Here is a 12,175-nt window from a genome sequence, read left to right as displayed (position 1 = left end):
ACAATGCATTAACACTGACCTAAAGTACCAGTGGGGGTCATGGACAGTGGATCTTTTCATGTATAAATATCTTCCTAAGCCCAGGAGAGCTGAGCATCCTTTGTGGATCACACCAACCTGTTGCACACTGGTAACAACTGTTAAACTAATTGCAGGATTCTCAGGATGGCTCTCAGGTCAGCACTTTTCAGCACATTCCTTTCAGCAGCTGGTGTGTTTCTATGTATAAGATCAGTATTTAACTGCTGACTCCAAAACAAGACAGTTCAGTCTGTGGGAGACACAGACACACTCAGATAAATGGGTTTGGCTTTGGCAGTGACATGATAATGGACTGATGTTGGTCACACTTGCTGAACAAAGACACTGTGTTGTGGTAACACAGTAATTAATTCCTTAAGAGGCAATGCACTTCAGGTGCAAGCTTGTTATTCAGTTGAGAGATATTTAGGTTTATGTGTACAGATCCTGTGCTTTGAAATCCATTTCCATTTTAAGGAAATCCTGTAATAGAGAGGGGTCAGCAGGAGGGTGAAGTATTATACATATTTAATGAACTGATTCTTGGACAGATTCTGTAAATTTCAAGTCACTTTTCCAAAGCTAATGACTCATCATGACTAGACCTTGTCCAGACCATCTCTCAGTACAAGAGAGATGTGCAGCTCCTGTAACAGGTCCAGCAGAAATCAAGGATAATTAAGGCACTGGAGCATCTTTCTTATGAGGAAAGGCCGAGGGACCTGTGCCTGTTCATACCTGAATGGATTCCCCATCAATGTCTGTCAGTGCCTGCAGGGAGGGTCCAGAGGATGGACCAGGCTCTGCTCAGTGCTCCAGCTAGCAGGACAAGAGACATCAGACAGGAACTGATGCCCAGGAAGTTCCACCTGGATATGAGGAAGAATTTCTTCACTGTTTGTGTGACCAAGCACTGGAAGAGATTGCCCAGAGAGTGTGGAGTCTCCCTCACTGGGGATATTCAAGAACTGTCCCAACATAATCCTGAGCCATGTGCTCTGGGATGACCCTGCTTGGGCAGGAGTTTTATACGAAAGAACTTCAGGGACTTCAGAATGGTCTGACAAAGAAAAAAAAAGAAAGAAGGGTTAGTGGTTATGAGTTATTTTTTCATTAAGTTCATATCCAGACTAAATATTTGCACTCCCATGGGAAATTTTAAGAAATATCTGATGTTTAAAAAATCTATTTCTACCATTAGCTTCTTAATTCACATTTCCATATTAATACTCAGTGCCTACAATAGGCTTTCTTTTATGAAAAATTGCAGAGAACCATGAAACACATTGAAAATTATTATTTAATATCCATTATTTTACTTTTACAGCTTCTGATGCAGCCTGTATTTCATCACATTTTATTTCTAGAGTCTGGGAAAGATGTCAAGGACTCCCACCCTCAGACAGAAGAGCAATTGCATCTGCAGTTTCATCAGGCCTTTGCAAAATCTTTTAAAATCTTCCTAGTTCTTCCAAATTTCTTTGTTACTTCACTGTCCTCACAAAGTGCAGTTACTGCAATTATGGTGTCTAAGGAAAATCTTGTGTTCTCATCAGAGCTGAAGCCTTCTTACCTGCTCTGCTCAGTAAACCTGCAGCTGGTACCTACAGCAGGTTTTTTGCCATATTAATGGAAATGTCTCTGCATTTTTCCTTCTGTGTTTCCAATCAAAGTCCCCTGTTACCTCGTTCATTTTCAACTTCAAAAAAGCAATTCTCTGGTCAAGTGAAAGGACACGGTTTTATTGATCCTCATCTTTTTTCCTAATTCACAAAGTTTGAGATGAACCTTGTAAAGTCATTCAAGAAAGCATCAACAATTACAGGCTTCACTTCTTGGTCTCCTTTTTCCTTTTCTTCTCTTCTGCAAAGCATCCTACACATATGAGAAGATGGTGAGGAGCTTAAGGCCCTAATTCAAGGACTTCCTATAAAAGATATTTGAAGAATTAAGAAACTCTGCTTTTACATATTTTGCAGCAAGGACAAAACCAAAACTACAGTAGCTTATAAAGTTGTTTATAAAAATGCTGTATTGCTGTTATTCTTCACACTTTTGAAAGAACTAAATAATCACTCTATACTCCAGTATTTTTGGAAAAATTCACTCAAATGTCCTCTGACCAAGTTTTCCAGAGGCATTTTTCCATTTAGATCCACTGTCTTAATCATTCCTTGAAATTTATCAAAATGGAAACAGTTTTTCAAGAGCAAAACAAACAATTTTCAAACACTTAAGTTACTGAGTCCTGGATTCTTTCTAAGAACTGAACGTTTAGCCCATGCTATGGGATTGTTGCAAATGCACCATTGTCTTCCCTGGTTTATTTAGTGATGCTTTGCACTTGCCCACCTCAGACCATAAGAGATTTCTTTCTCTTCCAGCTCTGCAGGGTCTGGGGCACAGGGAGGAGGAGGGTGGGGAGCAGGAGGAGCAGCCAAGCACCCTGATGATGCTGCAGCCAGACTGCCCAGGTGCTCACCTGGACAATGGAGCAGAGGCTGGGAATTCTCACAGTGACACCAAACTCTGGTGGGGTCCAGCAGCTGCCCACAGAAGTGTCAAAATAAAAAGCAGCATTATGGTGGGACAGGTGGTTTTGGTGGATTTTAACCAAAAGTGGCTTGAGTTGCTAAGTTCTGATCCCAAGCACCATGAGCTCTGTGGCCATGGATATCCTCAGCTGCTGCTCATGCAGGTTTACAACATCTGACAGCTTACTGTGCTCTTGATTGAAAATTTTACAGTAATGTTGTTTGTGTTTTTTTTTAAACATTCGAACAAATTTGTTTTCACCCAGGTACTTGAAATGTAAGGGTAGCTCACATTTTTTCTCTGTGTGAACTCCTTTCTAATTAAGCCAGAATATGATTCCTGCTTTTGAGAGGTTCAGAGGTTGGAACTACCCTTGGACAGCCAACAGTGAGAAAATTAAAGTTTTGATGTCTTACAATAAAACCATTTTGCTGCTGTATATCAGCTGCCCAGATGCACATATTTTATGTTCTTATTTTAGTCTGTACCAATATGATCCTTTCTTGCCTCTCTTTAATGTTGGCAGGGGACTTGTGTCAACATTTACTTTTAGGTGTAAAGCTTCCCTGTAGGTGTGCAGCTATTGCTCCTCTGTAGGAGGTGGCATTCATTTCCCTGCTTTCCCAATGGCAAAATTATCATTGCTCTATTCTTTTAATTGCAAATGTTGACTGCCCACCTCTGTCTTCTCAGCAGCTCTGCCCATAGCCACCACAAAGCCAGAGCACCTTTCTCTTTCACGAGTTTTAATTGAATTAACAGTAAGACATACAAATTGGGTTGGGAAAAAAAATAAGAATTAAACAGAACACCAGATGGCTGTGTAAATCCTATTTAAGAGAGAGCTGGAACAGGAACTTTTTTCATAACTATATTATTAATAATTAACATGTGGAGGATGCTCTGAACAGAATACTCACAGCTGCATTAGATTATAACTTTTCACTGTGTTGGTCACATGACTCAGATACTTGAGGGCATGAGAAGTCCCAGCTCTCATTAACTGCTGCAACAGCCTGGATGGGAGCTGGAGAAGGCCAGGAGAGCCAGCCCTGCCTGTGCTGAAGGGACAGCTTTGCCCCCCAAATGTGCAGTAACAGACTCTGCCCCAAAGAAGCTCCACTGGAGCATCCTTAGGAAAGTTACCTGGGACAGGCTGGGTTTGTCCCAGGAAACACAGGAAAATAAGGTGGAGAGCAGAGGGCAGGAGAAACCCAGAAGTGACCGGAAGTTCTGGCAGTAGGAGAGCAAGGAGTGTCTCTGTGCCATGGTGGGTGAGATCTCTCTGCTCTCAGTTATCCTGCAGGATTCTGGGCACAGCCTGCACACCAGCCTGAACACCCATGGAAAATTTCATTTGGGTAACCCAAATGAATGATTCACATCCACAAATTCAGTTTAGGAATTTCTCACAGGACAAACATTGACCTTTCAGTGCCCCAGTGACACAGATATGGCCTGGAATAGGACAGGGTTATGGTTTACCATCTGATGAGAAGCCTCAAGGAGAAGAACTTCTCTATCAAAAGAGCTTTCAGAAAGTTGTATTTTTGTTTCTGCAAGCCCTCATTAATTTTTTCCCACTTTTTAGTTTCAGGAAAATGTAACTGAGGTCTTGTGAAGTCATTAATAACCTGGAGAGTGGTGGTGGGAAGAAAAGTATCTCCTGCTTCTGTCAGGGGAGAGCCAGTGAATACTGCAAAATGTAATTTAATATCAGTGGAAACACTGTGGTCATTCTGGACTCAGTGTCCAGACTCAAGCTTATCCATGTAAATTTTCTTTTTACATTTTTAATTGCATGTTGCAGATGTTTTGACAGAGATTGGAAAGGGAAGGAGTTACTTCCCTTCCCCACAAAATGCATTTCTATATCTGAGTATTTCATTAGCAAGGTTCCTTCCTCCCACTAAAATCTGTGACTCTGATTATTTCCTTTTTCCCAGATGTTTTAATTTCTTTTCTTTTCCTTGACGAATCTCATTTTGTTATTTCCTGCACAAACATCCATCCTCTTAAGGTTTCAATGAATCATTTCTCCATCCTGAATATTGTCTGCAATATTCCCAGTTCACTGTAATATGCAGACTTAATTATTTTCATTTGCAAAGTGTCTTAAATGTCAGGGTCTTAAATGTCCATCAAGATACAGACAAGTGAGCACAAGAACATATCAAAACCATTGTATGGTTGTACATCACTGATGAAAGGGCTTAAAATTACCTTTATTAATAATTAATAATAAAATTCCCATTGAAAAGAGCAATTAATATGGTTTGCTACAAACCTGACCTTAGCTGACTCCAATTTTGACTTTGCCTAAATCCCCATAGATAATGTTTTAATTCTCTCCTTCTGTTCCCTCTGTGGCTGCTTTTTTAGATACCAAAGGGACATTGTTGTTTGGTAGTTTATTGTGGCATGTTTTCAGATGAATAATTCAATGATAAGGATTTTCAAGTGGTTTTGATTTTGCACAGATATGAAAATCCTGGAATGTTAAAGGCTGGGACTTGCAATTCAGTCTCTTGTTTTCAGATAAATAATTCAGCTGATAAGATTTATTCATATATGTAAAAAGAGGAGAAATCAGACAGTAACAATAAATCTCTTCAGAAAACATGCAGCCCACTAGAAGAAGAAACTGAAGTTTTCCAAAGAGCCAATCACCTTTTTCCCTACCCTAGAGGAGAGTGCTGAGCCCAAAAAAAGCCCTATCTTTTTCTCAGGAAAGTCAAATTATAAAGAAACTTAAAGGCAAAGCAAGGTTTAAATTGAACCAATCAAAGAATTTGTGTAAACTCTACATTTTCTAGTTACACACATCACACATATCAGACTTGCCTTTTCATTTCATATGGTCTAAAATTAACAGGAGGACAACAAAAGTCCCTTCCACTATTATCATTAATTTTGCCTTTCCAGTCAGTGCTGAAGAGCATTAGTGTCAATGGGCAAACTTCATTCGCTGTGTTCTTGGCAGCTTTATTTATTTTTGTTTTCTGTTAGACCAGTTTGTGCTCATAGGGTTTAAGTTGTACCTGATCAGAGCCTGTTTCCACCCCTGTCACTCGTCCTGGCAGGATCCTGCCTTGCCCTTTCCAGAGCTGAGGCACACGGGGGCTTTGGGGCAGTGGGGTGACCTGCACTGCTTCTGTCCCCTGCCACCCCTGCAAAGGGAGAGCCCAGGCTGGTAATGCACTCTCTGATTTAGCAGATCTGCCCCAAACACTCCTGTTTTTATAGAGCAGAACGAGTCACGGGAAGGAGATGTGGCTGTAAACTGGATCTATGTAAGGTCTTCAGTGATCAAAATTATAATTTTGTACTGGATAGCTCGGGTCAACCAGCAAGTGGATCCAGATATTGGATTTCAATAAAACTGGGGAATGTGTGAGTATCCTGGGTTTTGGTGTGAGTATTTGCCCTGTGCCAAATGGCTCTAATAACAAAGATATTTTGGTTCAGAAAGAAACAATGTGAAAGGTTTTGTGAAAGGTGCAATTTATTACTAAAACCGTTCTAAATACTTGTGGGTTTATGCCCTAAATGTAACCCAGAGGTTGAAGCTGCACAATTAGTTGGGCTTTTTTTCCTGATAATCCCGGCTCATCTGGGCCTTGCTTACAAATACAAACCTTCCCCTTTGCTACAGGTTTAAAAACACTGAAGTGAGACTCCAGACAGCAGGTCTGAATATTCACCAAGCCTGCCACAGAGCTCATCTGCAGGATGAGCAAGAACCTCATGAATATTTGTGTGATGCCATTAGACAGTCAAATGAGCCCCAGGGACAGAGGGAAAGCTGCAGCAACGCTCGGGGCAGGGACATTTCCCTGTTCTCTGGGTGTCTGCAGCAATACCTCAGAGGACCTTTTGTCACGTACTGTTTCCTTTCATGCTGGGGTTAGATCCCATTGAAACAAGACTTGATCAGCTGAATTTTCTCTCATCCATGAAAATCTTTCTTTTGCACCTGGACAAAGGAATCTGGACCTGTTTTTACTCTCTCTTGTAAGGTTAGTCTGGCGCAAAGTGTTTTTAAAACAGGGCCCGTGGCCATGGATGAAATTTAACTATAATTAGAGCAGATCTTTTTTTTTTGTGAAAAGGTCCCAATGTCACAGCATGGGTCTTTGGAATGGAACTTGTTATTTCTAATTCATTAGCAGTGGGGCATGTACTTTTCTATTTCTTTCTTAAACTTTCTGCCGTTTTATTTTCCTCTCTTGCAGCCACAAGAGCAAAGAGTGAACCAAGTTCCAGCCATATTTACCCCCTGACAATTTCAGCTGCCAGAATTTAATGGCACATGCATTTGCTAAAGGCAATTCTTTTTCACACTCCAGAGCATGAAATAAATACATAATATATAGAATATCCCACCTGCTTCTGCTAAAGGTCTCAGAGTAGTTTCTGCAAAACAAAGGGCTCTTTGTTCACTTGGAAGTTCACAGAGCAGAGATAAGGAAAGGCTTCTGCCTGTGCTGGTCTTTCCCTGCACTGTGTGTTTTCCATCAAACTTCAGGATTCCCTCTGAGCTCTGTCATCTTCTGCTCTGCATCAAGTGAAAAAAAAACTGTAACGGGTCTTCTACTGGATAAAAAAATGTTTTGGACACATTTTCCACCTTTTTTCCTGCCCCCAAAAAAGTATGTTTCAGTTCAAGAAAATTCAGTGTAAATGCAGATCCTTTATTTAGGCTTCAAGTCTTAAAAATGCCTAAAATATCAGAGGAATCTTCAAAAGGGAGAAGTGTTATAAAAGCAAAGAAACTTTTTTTTTTTTGTTTCAATACATTGAGTGATTTTTTTCCCTCTTATTCGCATGCGGGGATGTATTTACCTCTTAGTTTATCTGATCCTCTGGTGAAATGGCAGTGTACTTTTCACCCTTCATGGGAAGAGCAGGAATATCCTGCTTTGAACTTTCCCTGAGATTTTCCCAGCCCTGCCCATGTTTGCAGATACTCCCACAGCGTTCAGCGACCTGCTGAGAAAGGATGATTTCATTTCTCCTTTGGTGAAGGCTTTGCTGGGAGAAGCACAGCACTCACTGCCTGTGCAGCAAACCCAGCTTTCCTTCCCTCCCTCCCTCCCTCCTTCCCTCTGGTTTTGCCCAAGAACAGCAAAGCTGCCAAGGAAACCTCAGCTCCCCTTCCAGACCAGCCCTGGCTTTGGTCCTGCTGGGAGCACGAGCATGGCAAGCTCAGCTCAGGCTGGGTTTGTCTGGGAGGTGTCAGGAGATCTTTGTGATTATTCTGATGTGCTTTTAACTTTGCAGAGCACACAATGTGTGTGGTCCAGATCCCACCTGGTTTTTCCAATGTGTGGATCCCTGCAGGAGCACTGCTCCTCTGTTCCTGACAGCACAGAACCACAGAATGGTTTGGGTTGGAAAGGGACTTTAAGGATCACCCAGGTCCAACCTTCCTGCCATGGGCAGGGCTGGCAAAATGGGAAAAGCCATGTGTGCAACCCATTTGCTGCCCCCTTCTTTTTCACTTGTAATTCAGGGGCCCAAAGTGCCAATTGAAACCCTTTGGATGGCTCACTTGAGTCAGCACCTTCCCTCACATTTCTGGCATTTGAAGCATTACACACCCAGCCCAGGGCTCCTGTGAGCAGGTGCTGCAGCCTAAAATGTGTTAATAAATGTAGGCTTGCAGAAGCAAAGAGCTACATCAAAAGATAAATGCTTAATAATGAACCCAGAAAGGTTGCTCCAAGGACATGAATGCAGCTACATGATGGAAAGAGAAATTGCTCATCCCTGCCCCTGCCAGTGCCTCTTGACATCCCCAATGTTCTCCTGAAAGTCTATTTATGCAGCTCCTTTTTAGCTCACACTCAGTGATTAAACACCCTGAAGTTTGCCATGAGGCTGACAGGGAAGGCACGAGCTGAGAGGACAGGACAGGAGCACCTCAGGACTTTGCAGTGCCAGGTTCATGTTGTCAGCTCTGATCTGCAGGGTTTTATCTGCTTTCACTGCTTCACTGATGAGTTTTGCCTTCCTGCCACAGCCCCTGGCTATTCAGTGTAGGCTACATTAGCAAAGAGAGATGATCCTGTCTGAGTGGTTCATTCTTTTGCCTCAGTGGTAGATTTCTGTACTTTTAAGGGAAATGGAATTATTTCAGTAATAAAAGAGATACTGGTTTCTTTCTGCACAATTAATTCCAGTCATCTGAGGCTGACCTCTGTCTCTTAGCTGTCTTGCCATAAGTTTCCTTACTTCTGCTGACACCATTTTTCTGTCCAAGATAAGAGACTGTCCTCCTCTCCTCTCCTCTCCTCTCCTCTCCTCTCCTCTCCTCTCCTCTCCTCTCCTCTCCTCTCCTCCTCTCCTCTCCTCTCCTCTCCTCTCCTCCTCTCCTCTCCTTCTCCTTCTCCTTCTCCTCTCCTTCCTCTCTCTTTCTCTGTTCTTACAGCTTTTCTCTGTTCAATATCATAGAAAATTAAAAACTAAAAGTCTTTCTATTGCATTGCTTTCTATCAGAAGTAACTTTCTATATGTTTATAAAGGTACTTTATCATCTGTGGAGTGAAACTCCCGCTTTTTTGAGCAACTATGCTAAGGAAAAACTCTCATTCTGTCACAAGAGCTCAGAAGTGTTTCCCCACAATGCATATAGCATGTTAAGCTGCCAGAGAGAGCTGTCACACATCAAATTAAATGGAAATGTGAAAAAGCGATCACTCAATGTGGTATCCACAGTGGTCTCTGAAAAACCCTCTTTATTCCTATATGTAAAACTCTTCCTTTAGGCCCTTTCAATTCCCACTGAACTCTTCGAGAAACTTTTTCCATATTCCAGATAAATATTCATGTCTCTTATTTAATCCCCTGTAGCACAGGGCAGGGCTTTTGGAGGTGTCAATACTTACCTGAGTCTTCCACTACCTCTCAAAAATGCTGGTTTGGTGGCTTCATTATTTGAGCTGATTGCTGTGTGATTTTATTATGGGGTTTTTTGAACTTTTTTTAAACTTAAAAAGCTGTGTGAGTGATAGGCTGGAGGGAAGTACAATTTTCTTCCTATATCAAGAGGTATGCACAGTACCAGGAAAATCCACTGCCATCTACTGGGATCCAGGGCCCTGGGGTGCTTTCTGAATGCAGAAGCACTGCAAAACATTTTGCTTGAGCTCGCAGCTCCTGATGCATTACCTTAGTGACTCTGCCCAGGAGATAAAGCACTCAATGCTTTTAAGTGGTTGGTTTTGGAGCCAGGCAATCCCCTCCACTGCCAGGGCTTCCATTTCAATCAGAGATTTCCTGCCCCTCTGCACAGCCCTGGTCACACTGCTCTTTCTTGTCTGCAGCTCAGGAGCGCCCACGGTTTGTCCCTAAAAGCCTCCTCGCCTCATTTTCCAGCTCTGAGGAAAGGAAAAGAGCATTTAATGGGAACATTGAAAAAGCAGTGCAGCATTCAGTCCTCTGAAATTCAATATCACACATCACCATTTGTCATTATGCTTTGAAGCATTCTGCCTTGAAGCCTTTGTCTCAAGCTCTGTTCTTCTCCATGCTAAGTGTCTAACCAAAGCATTAGTGTAATCTTTACCTTGGTGTCAGTGCCCATCCCCAGGGAAGGCAGAAAGGTAAATGTAACATCTCTGAGGTGATCTAAGACCAGTTTCTGAAATGTTAACAGAGAGAGGGCTGGCAGTGCCCAAGGGGTCACTGTGTGTTTCATTAATATCTGATGGGGAAAACAATGAAAACTGTACTGCTTGCTGTAAGCAACTAACAGATTAAAACTCATTCATGCTCTGATCTTTAACTTATCATCGTTTTATCAGCTCTGATCCTTATTTTTCCCTCATTTTTGTAATAATCAGAGTAAGATGATGTCCTGGGGTGACTTTATGATGCTGAATTATATCTCCATTCATCTGTTTAGCCCAGAAATAAATTTTGTGCCTTTAAAATTAAGTCCAAGAACAAAGGAGGGGAGAGGAAAAGGAGTGAATTTTTTTGTGTCTGCATTGAAAAACAAAGAGCTTCAGCTATCTGTGTTGTCTGCAGCATGGGCAGGGAGCAGGAGAGAACTCACCTTTGACTTTAGTTAGGTTTTTTTTTAGTTAGCTGAGGCTGGAATGTTTTTTGGAGCTGTTCAGCTGTTGCTCAGTCTGGGAACACCAGGACTACCATCCAGGGCCCCCCAGGCTGCACTGCAGCTGGGACACCAGACCTGAGCCTCAGAGAGACCAAGAAAACACCAAGGACATACCCACGAGAAAGACTTTCTCCAAACCACAGAAGGATTTTCTGAATTTCCCATCTCTTCAGAACAAGAAGAGGTTCCATTGTTCAATATTATTAATCTTTTCATGTTTGTGAGTGCTTTGCTCGTTAAATAAACAGTGTTTTCCACTTTTCCCCAAGGAAATCTTTTCCCAAACCAGTGGCGGGGAGGGGCTGCTTCAATTTGCTCTCTAGAGGAACTCCTTTGGAGGTTTTTTCCCACGTTTGCCATAAACCAGGACAAAAACTCTCTTGGTGCTCAACATGGGGCTTGAGAAAGTGGAAAAAGCCTGTACTGATTACATTTTAGTTGTATTTTGTAATGGGATAAATCAGTCAGTAGCCATGCTGCTTGAATTCATTATGTCTCTCTGGATGGAGGCCGTCATGTGTCTCTGGTTCCTAGGCTTTTCTGAGCTTTTGACACTTTTCTGGTTCCCTGGGCTTATTTTCTTCTCTGGAGATAGCTCCAGTATTGTCCCTAACACGCAGCTTTTACAGTAGAGGGGCACGGGTTAGAACAGCTACTGTTGTTCTAATCAACAATAGATTGTGCTGGGCTGATAACGATTTATAGGAAGTTTACAGAGGTACTGGGGTTTGTTCAAGGTGTGTATGGATTGTGGTTTCTTCATCCTAGCCTGTGTCCTAGTTCCAGTAGCATGTTTTGGGGGTTTATTGGTAATTGCACCCAGTTTGTTAGAGGAGGAGCAGAGGATGAAGCTTTTCAGCCTTTCCCTTCCTTCTTCTCCTTTGAATCTGTTACATCACTTTTTTAGAATGTTCTGTTTCCCCTGAATGTTAAAGAGACCACTTTCCTGGTAGTTTATCTGGTAAGCTTCCTCTATTTGTGGTCTGCAGCATGTCTAGAGTGAGGGCTGAGACGTCCAGAGGGGCTGATGAGACCCCTGACCCAGGAGGGGACCCAGCCATGGAAAATCCTCGGTGCTGTGGGGAATGGGAGGATTTGGGCCAAACAGAAGACAGATGAACACCATCTAGGCTCTGCGGCACTCTGCCTGTCTTTATTGCCTTGTACAAAATAAATTGTTCCACTGAACTGGGTTTTATGGCAATTCCTTCTCAATTTTCCTATACTTGTATTTTTATTGTAGCTGTTTCCAGACACATTGAAAAAATGGACAGATTAAAATGTCTGATGAAGTCTCTGAAATGCCAACCAGAAGTCTTTGACTGTCTCATTGGCAAGGACAACTGAATTTCTTTGTTTGAGAGAATCCTGAACAATTACAACAGGAGGAGGAGGTCTGGATATTGCCTGGCCCCTTCATCCCAAAGTCTGCACATTCACCAGTGTCATTTCCCTTCCCATGAGTCACTACAAGTGTGGTTGAATTCATGATAT

The 12,175-nt window shown here is 42.2% G+C and overlaps 1 protein-coding gene across 1 annotated transcript in view; it reads left to right on the top strand.

Moving 5' to 3' along the window:
• The window catches only part of TRPC7 (transient receptor potential cation channel subfamily C member 7), a 64,499-nt gene that overhangs the window by 20,565 nt on the left and 31,759 nt on the right, over positions 1-12,175 (top strand). The gene's annotated exons all lie outside the window — the stretch shown is intronic.

Source organism: Camarhynchus parvulus, chromosome 13 (assembly GCF_901933205.1).
Source record: "Camarhynchus parvulus chromosome 13, STF_HiC, whole genome shotgun sequence".
Classification (NCBI taxonomy): domain Eukaryota; kingdom Metazoa; phylum Chordata; class Aves; order Passeriformes; family Thraupidae; genus Camarhynchus; species Camarhynchus parvulus.
The sequence above is the reverse complement of the archived record's forward strand: the minus strand, read 5'-3'. Positions and strand labels throughout refer to the sequence as shown.